Below are 14,451 nucleotides of genomic sequence, written 5' to 3' on the forward strand. Positions count from 1 at the left end.
TACATGACAGGAAATCCCCTGCCAAGGAAACAAATGGGCAGGTAATGGGGCAGGTTACATCTTTGTCTAAAAAAGGCCACATGGACATATTTGGGCCATAATGTCACCACTATCCCAACTATCAATGCTTTATAAGGAAGCAGTGGCTGCTTGCACCTTCTGTGTTCTTACCAATCACTGATATCACCCAGCCAAATCACTTACATGGCCAGTCATCTCCAGCCATGAAAGAAAATGGGCAGGGAATGGACCATTACATTATTGCCTAAATATGACCACATGACCATATTTGGACAATAATATCCATGCAATACCAATACCATAAAAATAACTTAGTTCCTGGTTACATTCAATTTAAAAAAAAATCTTGCATTAGTACATGTTCCCCAGGGCAGTCCATACCCCACCATGCCATTTTTTACACCTTCTTGCCAATTATCCCCAAAAATAATTTTAATTTTTAATTTTACAGATTCAGCTTCCATTGCTTTCAATGGGTTTCAGGTTTGGCATCCAAGCTTCTTTGAAGTTCTCCAAATTCTGCTTGAACAGAATCCAGGGCAGTTTGGCTTATCACTAATGCCCAGTAACTTCTTTTTGTACAATTGAAGTATGGCCCCATTCAAGTCAGCAGGTACAAGCAGCAATGAGAAGATTTCTCAATGAAGAATGTAAATATGATGCGAGGCTGCTAAGTGGGTTAGTGGAGTAGTTTTCACTGAGTATGTTGAGGGTGGTGAATATGGAGTTGGAGAATATTTATCTAAACCATGTCCTTTAAAGAAAGAAAAAAAAAAAAAAAAGATACTGAATGTGGAAGGATGGTACTTATATTTGTCCCACTTTTTCAGGAAAACATGTTGGGAGGTTTGCTGTGTATCAGCATGAATTCAGAGACACTTTGTTTTAATACAAATAGCTATTTTAAACCATAGTAAGCACTGTACAAAATTACTCACACTGTTAATGTTTACTTAGATAACAGAAGAAACAATTTTACAAATGATAACAGAGCTTTTATTAGAGAGTGTAATTATGCACACATATTCACTGTGTGGATCAATGTCTGCTTCTTAGTAATACCAGTAAAAGAGTTAAAGCTTTTTGCACATTTGTGGAAGAAGGAATATTTAACTTTTCCGTAGGAAACCAAGGCCCCAATTTAGAGATTAGATTCAATCTCAAAATGGTAACAAAAGCATAAATTATTTTGTATTAAAATGGGAACTAAAGCTTGTTGTTATGCAGATTTTTAAAAATATATAGTTTAAAGGGAAACTATTAAGGGAAAACATTTTAAATGTGTCTTTTTTTTAGCGATACGGTACATGCAAAAAAACATCAACTTATTGTTAACCATTTTATCAATAATATATTACAAACTTTTTTTTTCCCCAAAGTGATTATCTATGCACACGAGGCAGCCTTGTAGATCCTTTTACCTAACTTCTAAATGAAAGCATTGGTAGGTAGAGATCACATGATCTAGTCTGACAAGGCTTCATGCTGAGGAATAACCTTATTTTATTAATGACAATGAAAAAGTACTTACTGTATTTACTCACGGTATTATTGTGATTTGGAAATTCTGAATGTATATTCTAAATGCACAGAATATAACTAGCTATTAATATTATTAGGTAATAACATCATATATTCTTGATCCAGGGAGTATCTGACTGTCTTAGGTGATTGGTATACTGTATATATACAGTGGGGATCGAAAGTTGGGGCACCCCAGGTAAAGATTTGTATTTATGTGCATAAAGAACCCAAGGAAAGATGGAAAAATCTCCAAAAAAAAATCTCCAATTTGTCAACAAAAGTTAGATTTTATTTCCATTATTGACACTTTCAAAATTACAGAAAACAAAAAAATGGCGTCTGCAGAATTTATAGCATGCACTGCCTCCTTTGCAAGGCTGAGACCTGCCAGTGTCATGGATTGTTCTCAATCATCGTCTGGGAAGACCAGGTGATGTCAATCTCAAAGGTTTTAAATGCCCAGACTCATCTGACCTTGCCCCAACAATCAGCACCATGGGATCTTCTAAGCAGTTGTCTAGAAAACTGAAACTGAAAATAGTTGATGCTCACAAAGCTGGAGAAGGCTATAAGAAGATACCATAGCATTTTCAGATGTCAATATCCTCTGTTCGGAATGTAATTAAGAAATGGCAGTCATCAGGAACAGTGAAAGTTAAAGCAAGATCTGGAAGACCAAGAAAAATATCAGACAGAACAGCTCGCAGGATTGTGAAAAAAACAAATCAAAACCCACGTTTGACTGCACGATCCCTCCAGAAAGATCTGGCAGACACTGGAGTTGTGGTACACTATTCCACTATAAAGAGATACTTGTACAAGTATGGTCTTCATGGAAGAGTCATCAGAAGAAAACCTCTTCTACGTCCTCACCACAAAAATCAGCGTCCTCACCACAAAAATTTCAGTCTCTCGATGTTCAAAACTGATAGAGACATACCCCAAGCAACTTACAGCTGTAATCGCAGCAAAATGTGGCGCTACAAAGTATTAACTTAAGGGGGCTGAATAATTTAGCACGCCCAATTTTTCAGTTTTTTATTTGTTAAAAAAGTTTGAAATACCCAATAAATTTCGTTCCATTTCATGATTGTGTCCCACTTGTTGTTGATTCTTCACAAAAAATTACAGTTTTATATCTTTATGTTTGAAGCCTGAAATGTGGCAAAAGGTCGCAAAGTTCAAGGGGGGGGCGAATACTTTCGCAAGGCACTGTATATATATATATATATATATATATATATATATATATATATATATACATATATATATATATATATATATATATATAATAAGGGTTTTTTGCATTTTTCTGTATTAACTGGCGCTTTAGGGAGTTGCATTAATTTATTTTTATATTTTGGTTGAATAAATTTAAAGAAAATTGCATAATCAGACTGGTATTTGTATGGTAAGCTTTACCTGTTACCACAGCTTAACACATAAATGCAACATTGCAGAAGTAGGTTTTTCTCCAAGGCACGGCTAAATGCAATTTATAGTGTACTGTGTCACTGTCCGCTCCTGGTCTTATGCTATTGATCAGAAGCTGTGAGCTGTGAGGATACCAGACTTGTAATGAAAGTGCTGTGTGATCGATTCCCCTGGCCAGCCAGTGACTTATTTATTGGAATTCAGAGGTCAGAGAGCCTGTGATAAAGCCCATTTGTTCGTCATTTGACGAACAAGCGAACAGCCAATGTTCGAGTCAAACTTACGTTCGACTCGAACTCGAAGCTCATCCCTAATCACAATACTTTAGGTAATATAGTGTGTGTGCGTGCGTGTATGTATGTGTATATATATATATATATATATATATATATATATATATATATATATATATATATATATATATTTACAGTATCTCACAAAAGCGAGTACACCCCTCACATTTTTGTAAATATTTACTGTAAGTGTTCTTTCCTATGGCAAGTACACTTACTATTCTTTCACATATATATTATTCTTATTATAGTGAAAGCCTATGGGAAAATGTGGCACCCTAACTCCTCCCACAGTTTTTAAACTAGATAGACAAGTAATATACCGAAAAAAGCGGATTGTTTCCGATCATGTTGCTTTTACTTTTTTGAAGATTTTTCCAAATGGTTTGTGAAATATCGTCATTTTTGTGGTGAAATTTGGCGAAATTGGCCCCTTAGGAATGAATGGCGGAATGTTCAAAACTAGAGTGGGGCCTGAAAATAGTTAGAGGGTGAGAGAAGAAATCTTGCCACAATTTCTAAACTGCTGCCACTCCCTCATTTTTAAAGCCACCTACACAAATGTTACAAAAAATTTTTGCCAGTCCCTGCTGCCACTTAAGATGTCCACATCTAAGCCATAGCCCTAATAGTTTTTACACTATGACCGTTTGTTTCCAACTCATGCCGTCCATTGACATTCATTGAAACTGCACTCAAACCCAGTGGCGGCTGGTGCTCAAAATGTTTTTTTGGGGGGGGGGGGGGTGCAAACAGAAAAATGTAATAGGCTTTGTGGCAAAAAACGCGGTAAAAAATGAGTGACCAGTGTGCCCCCTTCAATGCAGAGTGACCAGTGTGCCCCCTTCAATGCAGAGTGACCAGTGTGCCCCCTTCAATGCAGAGTGACCAGTGTGCCCCCATCAATGCAGAGTGACCAGTGATCAGTGTTCCCCCATCTATGCAGAGTGACCAGTGACCAGTGTGCTCCCATCAATGTAGAGTGACCAGTGTGCCCCCTTCAATGCAGAGTGACCAGCGTGCCCCCTTCAATGCAGAGTGACCAGCATGCCCGGATCAATGCAAAGTGACCAGCGTGCCCCCTTCAATGCAGAGTGACCATCATGCCCCCTTCAATGCAGAGTGACCAGCGTGCCCCCTTCAATGCAGAGTGACCATCATGCCCCCTTCAATGCAGAGTGACCATCATGCCCCCTTCAATGCAGAGTGACCAGTGTGCCCCCTTCAATGCAGAGTGACCAGCGTGCCTCCTTCAATGCAGAGTGACCAGCGTGCCCCCTTCAATGCAGAGTGACCAGCGTGCCCCCTTCAATGCAGAGTGACCAGTGCACTTACCTGATTTTCAGCGGCGGCTTCTCCTCAGTCCCCCGCGTCTCCTCGAGTCCTCCTGCCTCCTCCTTTTCCTCCTCCTTGGCCAATGGCATGGGTTCGCCTTTCGGCCAATCAGGAAATGGGTCTCAGACCCGCTTCCTGATTGGCCAGGAGGAGGATCCGTGTGACAATAGCAAATTTTAATTTGCTATTGTCACACAAATGAGTGGGCTAGGGCGCAGTGCTCTTTGCCCCGGACCCACCCTTTTCTGAAGCCTATTAGAGCCTCTGGCTCTAATCAGGTGCTTCAGAAAAAAAAAACCCATTGAACTCAATGCGTCTGGTGCCCCGCATGTAGATTAGGGGGCCGGACGCATGGATAGGGGGGGCGGCGCCCCTGCGCCCCCAACACACCAGCCGCCACTGCTCAAACCATCTCAAATTTCAAGGCCATTTTCTACCCTGTGACTGTGCCTTCAGTTTTAATGTTTCATAGACATACTATACAACAAAATGTTGGCCGGGGTCTTGTGATTCCTATGGTATAAGTATCTAAGCTGGGAGATTTAGAGCTTTTACACTAGAGACGTATGAAGATGGGCACCTCCAACTTTGGTAACTTGCCCCATAAGAATGAATGATGGAATGTTCCGGAATGTTCAAAATTATACCGTTTGTTTCCAACTGCCAACATTTCTTAACTGCTGCCACTCCCACACACACACACACCACACCACACACACACAAACACCACACACACACACCCCACACACCCCCACACACACACCACAGGCACCACACACACACACACCCCACACTTTCACACACCACACTTACACACACACACCACACACACACATACACACACACACAACACACACACACACAGTTTCCTGTCCCCTCAAAATATCTCAACGCACAGCCATTAATGTCTAAACCGCTGGCAACATAAGTGAGTACACCCCTAAGTGAAAATGTCCAAATTGTGTCAATATTTTGTGTGGCCACCATTATTTTCCAGCACTGCCTTAACCCTATTGGGCATGGAGTTCACCGGAGCTTCACAGGTTGCCACTGGAGTCCTCTTCCACTCCTCAATGACAACATCATGGAGCTGGTGGATGTTAGAGACCTTGCACTCCTCCACCTTCCGTTTGAGGATGCCCCACAGATGTTCAATAGGGTTTAGGTCTGGAGACATGCTTGGGCAGTCCATCAGCTTTACCTTCAGCTACTTTACCAAGGTCATCTTGGAGGGGTGCTTGGGGTCATTATCATGTTGGAATACTGCCCTACGGCTCAGCCTCTGAAGAGAGGGAATCATGCTCTGCTTCAGTATGTCACAGTACCTGTTGGCATTAATGGTTCCCTCAATGAACTGTAGCTCCTCACCCATGCAGCCCCAGACCATGACACTCCCACCACCATGCTTGACTGTAGGCAAGACACACTTGTCTTTGTACTCTTCACCTGGTTGCCGCCACACACGTTTGACACCATTTGAACCAAATAAGTTTATCTTGGTCTCATCAGACCACAGGATATGGTTTCAGTAATCCATGTCCTTAGTCTGCTTTTCTTCAGCAAACTGTTTGCGGGCTTTCTTGTGCATCATCTTTAGAAGAGGCTTTCTTCTGGGACAACAGTCATGCAGACCAATTTGATGCAGTGTGTGGCGTATGGTCTGAGCACTGACAGGCTTACTCCCCACCCCTTTAACCTCTGCAGCAATGCTGGCAGCACTCATATGTCTTTTTCCCAAAGACAATCTCTGGATATGATGCTGAGCGTGTGCATTCAACTTCTTTGGTCGACCATGGCGAGTCCTGTTCTGAGTGGAACCTGTCCTGGTAAACCGCTGTATGGTCTTGACCACCTTGCTGCAGCTCCGTTTCAGGGTCTTTGCAATCTTCTTATAGCCTAGACCATCTTTATGTAGAGCAACAATTCTTTTTTTCAGATCATCAGAGAGTTTTTTGCCATGAGGTGCCATGTTGAACTTCCAGTGACCGGTATGAGAGAGTGAGAGCGATAACACCAAATGTAATACACCTGCTACCCATTCACACCTGAGACCTTGTAAAACTAACGAGTCACATGACAGGAGGGAAAATGTCTAATTGGACCCAATTTGGACATTTTCACTTAGAAGTGTGTGCACTTTTGTTGCCAACGGTTTAGATATTAATGGCTGTGTGTTGAGTTATTTTGCACTGTTATACTGTACACTCACTACTTTACATTGTAGCAAAGTGTAATTTATTCAGTGTTGTCACATGAAAAGATATTATAAAATATTTACAAAAATGTGAGGGGTGTACTCACTTTTGTGAGATACTGTATGTATATATATATATATATATATATATATTCCCAGTTCCCTAGCTATGCAGATTTGACCATCCTTGCTGTTGATTCCTGACACCAAAGGAGTGTCTGGAGGGGAAGGGGTGAGAGCGCTTGCTCAAGGATCACCCACCTCTTTGCCTTTGCATGTTTGCATCATTCCAGTACCCTTGCTAGGTGTGTTGCCTGGAGATAAAGGGCTGGTTAAGGAAATCCACGCCCCCTCTACATTTTGGAAGACTCAGAATATCTGCCTTTCTTTTAGGTTTTTGATCTACCCACAAAAAACTGTTAAAAATTCACAGTTCATTTTTTTTTAAGAAGATTGGAGGGATAGAAATTGGGAGAGTTTGAAAAAGATACAATAATTGGGGAGTGCATTCATCTCTAGAATGCTGTTCCTCTCTAACCATGCATGAGTGGAATGTCTCCAGTTCTTTGGGTCCCATCAGAGCTTTGCTAAAGAGGGCTGATAGTTTTCTTGAAATGCATTGTTCATCAAGTAAGATAAATCTCAAGATACTTAAGTTTTCCTTTTGCCCACTTAAATGGAAAGTTTGTCTATAAGGCTTGCATTTTGATAGAAGGGATAGAAATAATTAAAGCTTCTGAATAAGGGCTCTTTCACACAGGCGGACCGTTCAGATGCGCCTGTCTGTTTTTTTGGCGGATCTGAACGGTCCCCCCATACATCCCTATGGGGCATCTGATGTCAGCGGAGACATGTCCGCTGACATCTGATCCGATCCGTCAAATCTGGACAGATGGAAACCCTATTTTCCATCCGTCCAGCGGATCAGATCGGATCGGATGGGATCGGATGAGAACGGACCTGCGGTCTGTTCCCATCTGATACCCCCATAGAGATGTATGGGGAACTGACAGCTGTGTCTCCGCATCACAGCACAGAGAACAGCTGTCAGCCTCCTGCTCAACGGGGGATCGGTGGATCGATCGCCCGCTGAATAAAAACGGAGTCCGTCCGACGGACGGACAGTGTGAAAGGGGCCTTAGCCTCACGTTTTTGTAGCAGATTAGGGACAGATATTTCTAGTCTAGAACAGCAAGTAATTTGCATAGGCAGCAACCATGTCATTCACTTCAACATACAGTATGTCCGGGTTTATTCTGATGTGTCTAACTAGAGGCTTCAGTATCAGAATAAAAAAAGGCTTCAAGAGTGGGCAGTCCTGTCTGGTACCATTTGTTATGGAAAAATCTGATGAAATTTAATTTATTAAATATAACACAATAACTTTTACCACTGTAACTGGGTGCATGTATAAGGTATTCACCCATCTGAGCATATTATTGCCTAGGTCATTCTGAGTGAGCATTCTTCTCAAAAAGCTCCAATTCCCTCTGTCAAAGTCCTTCTCTACATCTGCTAAGAGAAGCAACAGTGGGAGGAACTTAACTTGACATTGGAAGGATGAATTAACTTCGGTGCCCTGCAAGTGTTGTCATGGGACTTTCTACAAGATATAAACCCAACTTAATAATAATATAAGGTATCGTATGAGATAAACAAGGAATATGACATTTAGCTAAGTATTTGTCAAAGAGTTTTAAAGAGCTTTAAAAGGCAATATCTGTCAGTAACAGATATAAAAAGACATCTTTCTCTTTAGCCTCTACGGTTATGTGGGCACACCCGTATCCCTGGGCAATGGGTGTCCTTATAAAATATAGTTCTAGGCCTTTAGAAACCATGCCAATCAGCTCTGCTGGAAAATGTTATAGCATAAAGAGAGAAGTAATCTGAGTGACGGAGAAGGAAGTTCAGAACAGAACAGTGAAGAAGGGATGTAGATCAAATTGTGGGCAAGTGATTCAAAAGTGCTGAAGTAAGCAGTGGGCAAAAGGTGAGGGGAGATACAAGTGAGTGGTGGATGGTGATTTTAGGTGGAACTGCTTTGGAAGAAGAATTTTGAGGAAGAAGGGAGGTTTTCTTTGAGGGGTGTTTTCTTGAGGTAAGGAGTGTTCCTTTTTGGGTGGAGTGAGGGATTATTTTTTAAATGCCATTAATCTATTCTGTGAGTTAAGCACCCCTGACATCTATAAGCTGGGAGTGCAGCAGTCAGGTTTTATGTATATGTGTATATGTGTGTATTCACTATCCTAAACGCCAGTCACTATACACTTTACAGCATAGCACACACCCTTTAATGTTGTGTATTACATACTTAAAGCCGCTGCACTCTGTACACTTCACTGTACATTACATACTGTACACTGACTGGACTGTATGATACATACTGCAATATGTACTTTATAAACTCATAATCCCTGCACTCTGTATGCCAATAGTAATGAAATAATTCTGCCCGAAGTGTTCAATATCTCAACTATTGCAAGTTGCTATGTAGCTCCTGACTACTTCAAAGTAGGCTCAGACAAATTTCTAGCTATCTGTCTATATTGTGTGTGCAGAAAAAAATATTTAATGAAAAAGCTTCAGTGTTTTTAAACTGATTCTGCTGAGGTTTATATGTGTCTGTGAATATCATAAATTAAAGAGATCCTAAGTATTTACCCCATACTCATTCACATGGGGGGGGCAGGATCTGGGGGCTTCCAGATTCCGATAAGTCATACCCAAATCCTCCACAACCACTGGGCCAGGGTTGTGCAGAAGAGCCCCTTGTCCCCATCAATATGGGGGATAGCTACGGGATGGGGCCACCCGATGACATCATCAGGTAGCCCTGCCTCTTAGTTATTTAAGAAGTGCCAGACAGCGGGAGCCTTCATCTGGTGCAGAGCTTTTTTTTATTTATTTTTTCTTCGGGTCAGTGGCAGCAGCGGGTATCATGATTTACACTGGATCTACTTCGGGGGCATTTATTTTTTGGGTTTTTTGTTTTTAAACAAGGAATTGTCAAAAACTGTTTTTTTTTTTTTTACTGTTTACACTTTTTTGGTGAATGAGTAGTCATTGATATTTGTATTTTTGTATCATATTTGTATATTTTGTTAAAGGGGGCTTTAAGATTCCGATAAGTCACCCCCCCACACCCCTACAACAGCCGGGCTAGGGTTGTGGGGAAGAGGCCCTTGTCCCCATCAACATGGAGACAAGTTGCTTTGGAGGAGGCAGATCCCCCCTGCCCAAAAGTGCCCCCCCATGTTGAGGGCATGTGGCTTGGTATGGTTCAGGAGGTGGGGGCGCTCTCTTGTCCCCCTTTCCGGGCCTGCCAGGCAGCTTGCTCCGATAAGTGTCTGAATTTTGGGGGGACCCCATTCTGTTTTTTTCTGCAATTTTTATTGCCGGAATTCTTTTGTTTGCATTCATCTGTCAGAGGGGAAGCTGACAGCTGATGAGTCATCAGTTGTTAAGGACACGGCAGCCGGTTTCCCAGCCCACACCTTAACAATCAGCTATCATCTTTCAACCGGTCTAAATTTTTACAAAAATTTTGAAATTCATTAGAAAAGGAATATACAAAACGAAATTAAACACATTTCAATAAAATTTGCTACTATTTCATTTGGAGATTCAGGTACATCCGTATCTCCGATTAACCACACATTTGTTCGAATATATATTCAGACCGACACAAATTGCATATGTCTAGAAATGGTTGGGGTAAGGCTGCTCCCCACTAACCCAGGATAAAAGTGTATGACACACATAGTATTGTAGCTTGCTTTAACTGCATACTGTCTGTTTTTATCGGAAGCTTACCTGTTACAATATCCTGCTGCAAATTATTTTCAATAAAATGAACTGATACAAAAGCAATTAGCATATAGAAGACTTGGTTACTGTTTTAGAATTGCAAATGGCTCAGTAATGTGAGTCAATTTAAAATGGAAGCTTGGAAGCCGGAAACCTTTAATGACTTTGTTCTGTAGCCCTATCATATAGTTAAATAGTAACTTGACTTTTGTTGAGAAAAAACATTCCCCTCTGAGTGATCTATGTACATTGCAAGGAATTTAAAACAACTTTGTTGCTGATTCCTACCTTTTGTTATTCTAAAGAAATCGCTGTTAATTGGTCTGTGTCCATGTGGAAAGCGAATCACATGGGAGTGGCTTCATAGTTCTCAACCAGCTGCTGCACTTATACGGCTTTAATGAGGACAATTGCAGGGTCTGCATCCCTTTAAATGTGATTTCCTATTGGGAGTATATCACCAAAAATGGCATTTTTATTGCAGAGGATGCCTGAAATCTGACTTGAATCTTAGTGCACACAAGTGTATAGAGCACCTCCAGGGAGCCATATTGCATTGCATTTTATGGCAAATTGCAGAGCTGCAGATTGAAAAGGAAAGGTAATTTTTAATAACATTCAATTACAATATGGCTTGTGTCGCAATTGTACAGTATATTGAAATATTTTTTTTTTTTGCTATTTTTTTCCCACAAAAGTGGAGTTACCCTTTAAGCCTCTACTGCGTTTGTTCCATTTTGTGAAACACAATAACCACAATCACCTAAAACAAAGGTTTGAATTTACTTAATACTGCTTAACTCTCTCCGCCTGGCCTATAGCAGATTGACGGCCGGGATGGTACTTTCTCTTTCTGATGGTATGTCATATGACATCCACCCAGAAGGGGTCATACAGCGGCGTGATCTGTCACAAGCTGTGTTCACTTCAATACAGGGCACTTTCACATTCTTCCTGCCCTGGCCAATTTTTAGCATTCAGCGCTGTTGCAATTTGAATGACAATTGTGTGGTCATGCATTACTGTAGCCATATAAAAATTTTATCATTTTTTGACACAAATAGAGTTTTCTTTGTTACCATAGATAGTAACACTGCACTACTCTGGGAAAGTTATCAGGATTTTTTTTTTACACATTATGATTGCTTGTATCAGTGAATTTCATTGGTATAAGCAACCATTTTTACTGCACAAATCAAATTTATTTTGTGTGTTTTGTTGTAAATAGCTGTGATTAGCTGCAGTAAACACATGGTACAGATGGACTGTGATTGGCCCTGTCTGTACCATGTAATCACTGTGACCAATTACAGCTAGCAACACAATTGTACACATTGGATGGCATAAGAGGAAGCCTTCCATTGTTTACAATTGTCAAGTGATCCGCTGTGATTGGTCACAGCAATCACATGTTACCAGCAGTGGGCTGATACAGTAATCAGTCATCAGCTGTGTCTGGCAGACACAGCCGGTGACAGATCATTGCGCGGCCCGTGGCCACACGAGAGACACACTCTGGGAGGATGTTATGGTGTCCATCTGGAACGGAGAAAGTCCAGTTAAAAAAAAATGTATTTTTATTATACTATTAGATGATGCTGCTATTTATTTATTTTTTTATCCTTAGCACACAAATGAAAAACTCAGAAAGCCTTATTGAAAAAGGCAAAAAGCAGAGTGCTGCAACTCATGGGAAACAACCACATCATTCAAGATTAGGAATGAGAAAAACATTCCTTGGTTCACTGAATTTCTGCCAAACATATCAAAAGTTTAGATGCTGAATCTGAACCCAACTGAAGTCAATAGGAGCCAAATCTGTCAAATCCATTTTTTTTGTTCAATTTTTAGGGCTAATAGGCAAAAAAGAGGCAAAAAAGTGCATGGGGGACTGAATTTAACCACTTCAAGACTGGATTGTATAACCCCCTTCCTGCCCAGTCCATGTTTCCGTTTTTAGCACTGTCATACTTAGATAATTACTCAGTCAAGCAACACTGTATGCAAATTAAATTTGTATTATTTTTTGAGACAGATAAAGATTTATTTTGGTGATATTATTCACCACTGTTTTTTTTATTTGTTGCATTATAAAGAAAAAATTACTATTATTTAAATACTGTTTTCTTAGTGTTCGTTATAAAAGTTTAAGTCCAGAGCTCCACTCCATTGCTCGGATCTCTAGCAACCACAGGCAACCGCCCAACCCGCAATTCAGCCATGCTGAACGGGTAAGAGCTGAGGATCATACCACGCATGTTCAGACAGTGTTCAAAGGTGCTAGTTTCCCGCCACCTCACCGACTACTACAGCTCCACGGCCATGCACTCGGCCCAAAATGGCGGCGGCTCTGGGAATGGCACATCCTCCATCTCCCAGCCTAAGACCATCTCCCAGCCTAAGAGGATACAATAAATTACTCCACACCAAGGATATTCCTCTGCCGTGATCACCAGGGAGGACATGGGCATGCTGCCATCACCAAAACCGCCCTCCTCAACACAAACGTCTGACAGAGGTAAGAGGCTGGCATCTTCTCCTGCTCTATCTCCCTGCAAAGAACCCCAACCCAAAAAGCAATTTTGTGCCAGCATATCGAATGGTGCCTCTGAATCAGAGCATACTCCAGCCCTTGCAGCCATCCCTGTTTCAGACAATCCTGTTTCTGGAGCCATGCTACAGAGACAATTGAGTACTGTCCGTGATACTTTTTTTATTTGCACTAATATACAATTTTTCAGGACAAGCTTTCGGGGTATGTCCCCTTCATCAAGATCCAAGCAGTACTCATGCTCAAATCTATGCTCCTCACTCTGCAAAAAGATTTACAAAGGGAACTTTAAATCTCCAATCTCTTGTGATACATAACAGACTGTTTAGAAGAAAGAGCTGATGCACTGGAGGAAAATATGTATGACCATGCCAAAGCACATAGTGAACTCTTAGATGCACACGATCACCATGCAGAAGAAATACATTGCATTAAAATGAAATTGGGTGACCTTAAAGATTGCTCTAAGCAAAATCATTTTAAATTCAGTGACATCCCAGGATCAGTTAAAACAAATGAGCTCACTCCCTATTTGCCACAACTGTTCTCACAACTACTCCCCCACCTAAACGCATGCAATCTTACTATTGACTGGGACCATAGAATTGTTAAAACCTGCTCACCTCCCCACCGATGTCCCAAGAGATTTTCTGGCACGCCGCCAAGGAAATCAAACCCCTACCAGCACCCTACACCAATATCCTACTCTTCAGCCATCTCTCTCCAGCCACAATGGAAATGCGTAGAGCTTTTGCAGCTATCACTTCCATTCTCCAGGAATTAAAAATTACCTACAAGTAGGTCTTCCCCACCAAATCGATTTTCAATTATTAGTAGCAATTTATACTGAGACAGTGGCGGGTATCAGATCCCTGCCCTTCTCACTAACTCGTGACCAAGGACCAGCCAATCTCACACCCTGCTGTCACTTGTGTAACAATGCCACTCTCAGCTGCACCCTGCACAAAGATTTTCCAGCTGGCAGGACCACACTCTAGATGCCAGCAGGCTGATTGCCACCGGGCTAATTAAGCAATTAACCCTTTCACTGCCACCACCTCTACGTTATGAGCCCAGAGGACGCTCGTAATTTTAGAAATACTAATTATGATTTTAGAATATACGTCTGTAACACGCACTGTCACCACAGATAGGAATGTTCAGAGGATTTATTCTATACAGTAGCACTCTTCAAGAGACAGGTTCGTTGTTAGTTTGCAATAAGAGCTTAGGGACAAGATTAACGCTTTTCAAAATAAAGTTTAATAATAAAAAGGTTAAAATTGGGG

Source organism: Pelophylax lessonae, assembly GCF_965119305.1.
Source record: "Pelophylax lessonae genome assembly, chromosome: 2".
In the NCBI taxonomy this organism is placed as follows: domain Eukaryota; kingdom Metazoa; phylum Chordata; class Amphibia; order Anura; family Ranidae; genus Pelophylax; species Pelophylax lessonae.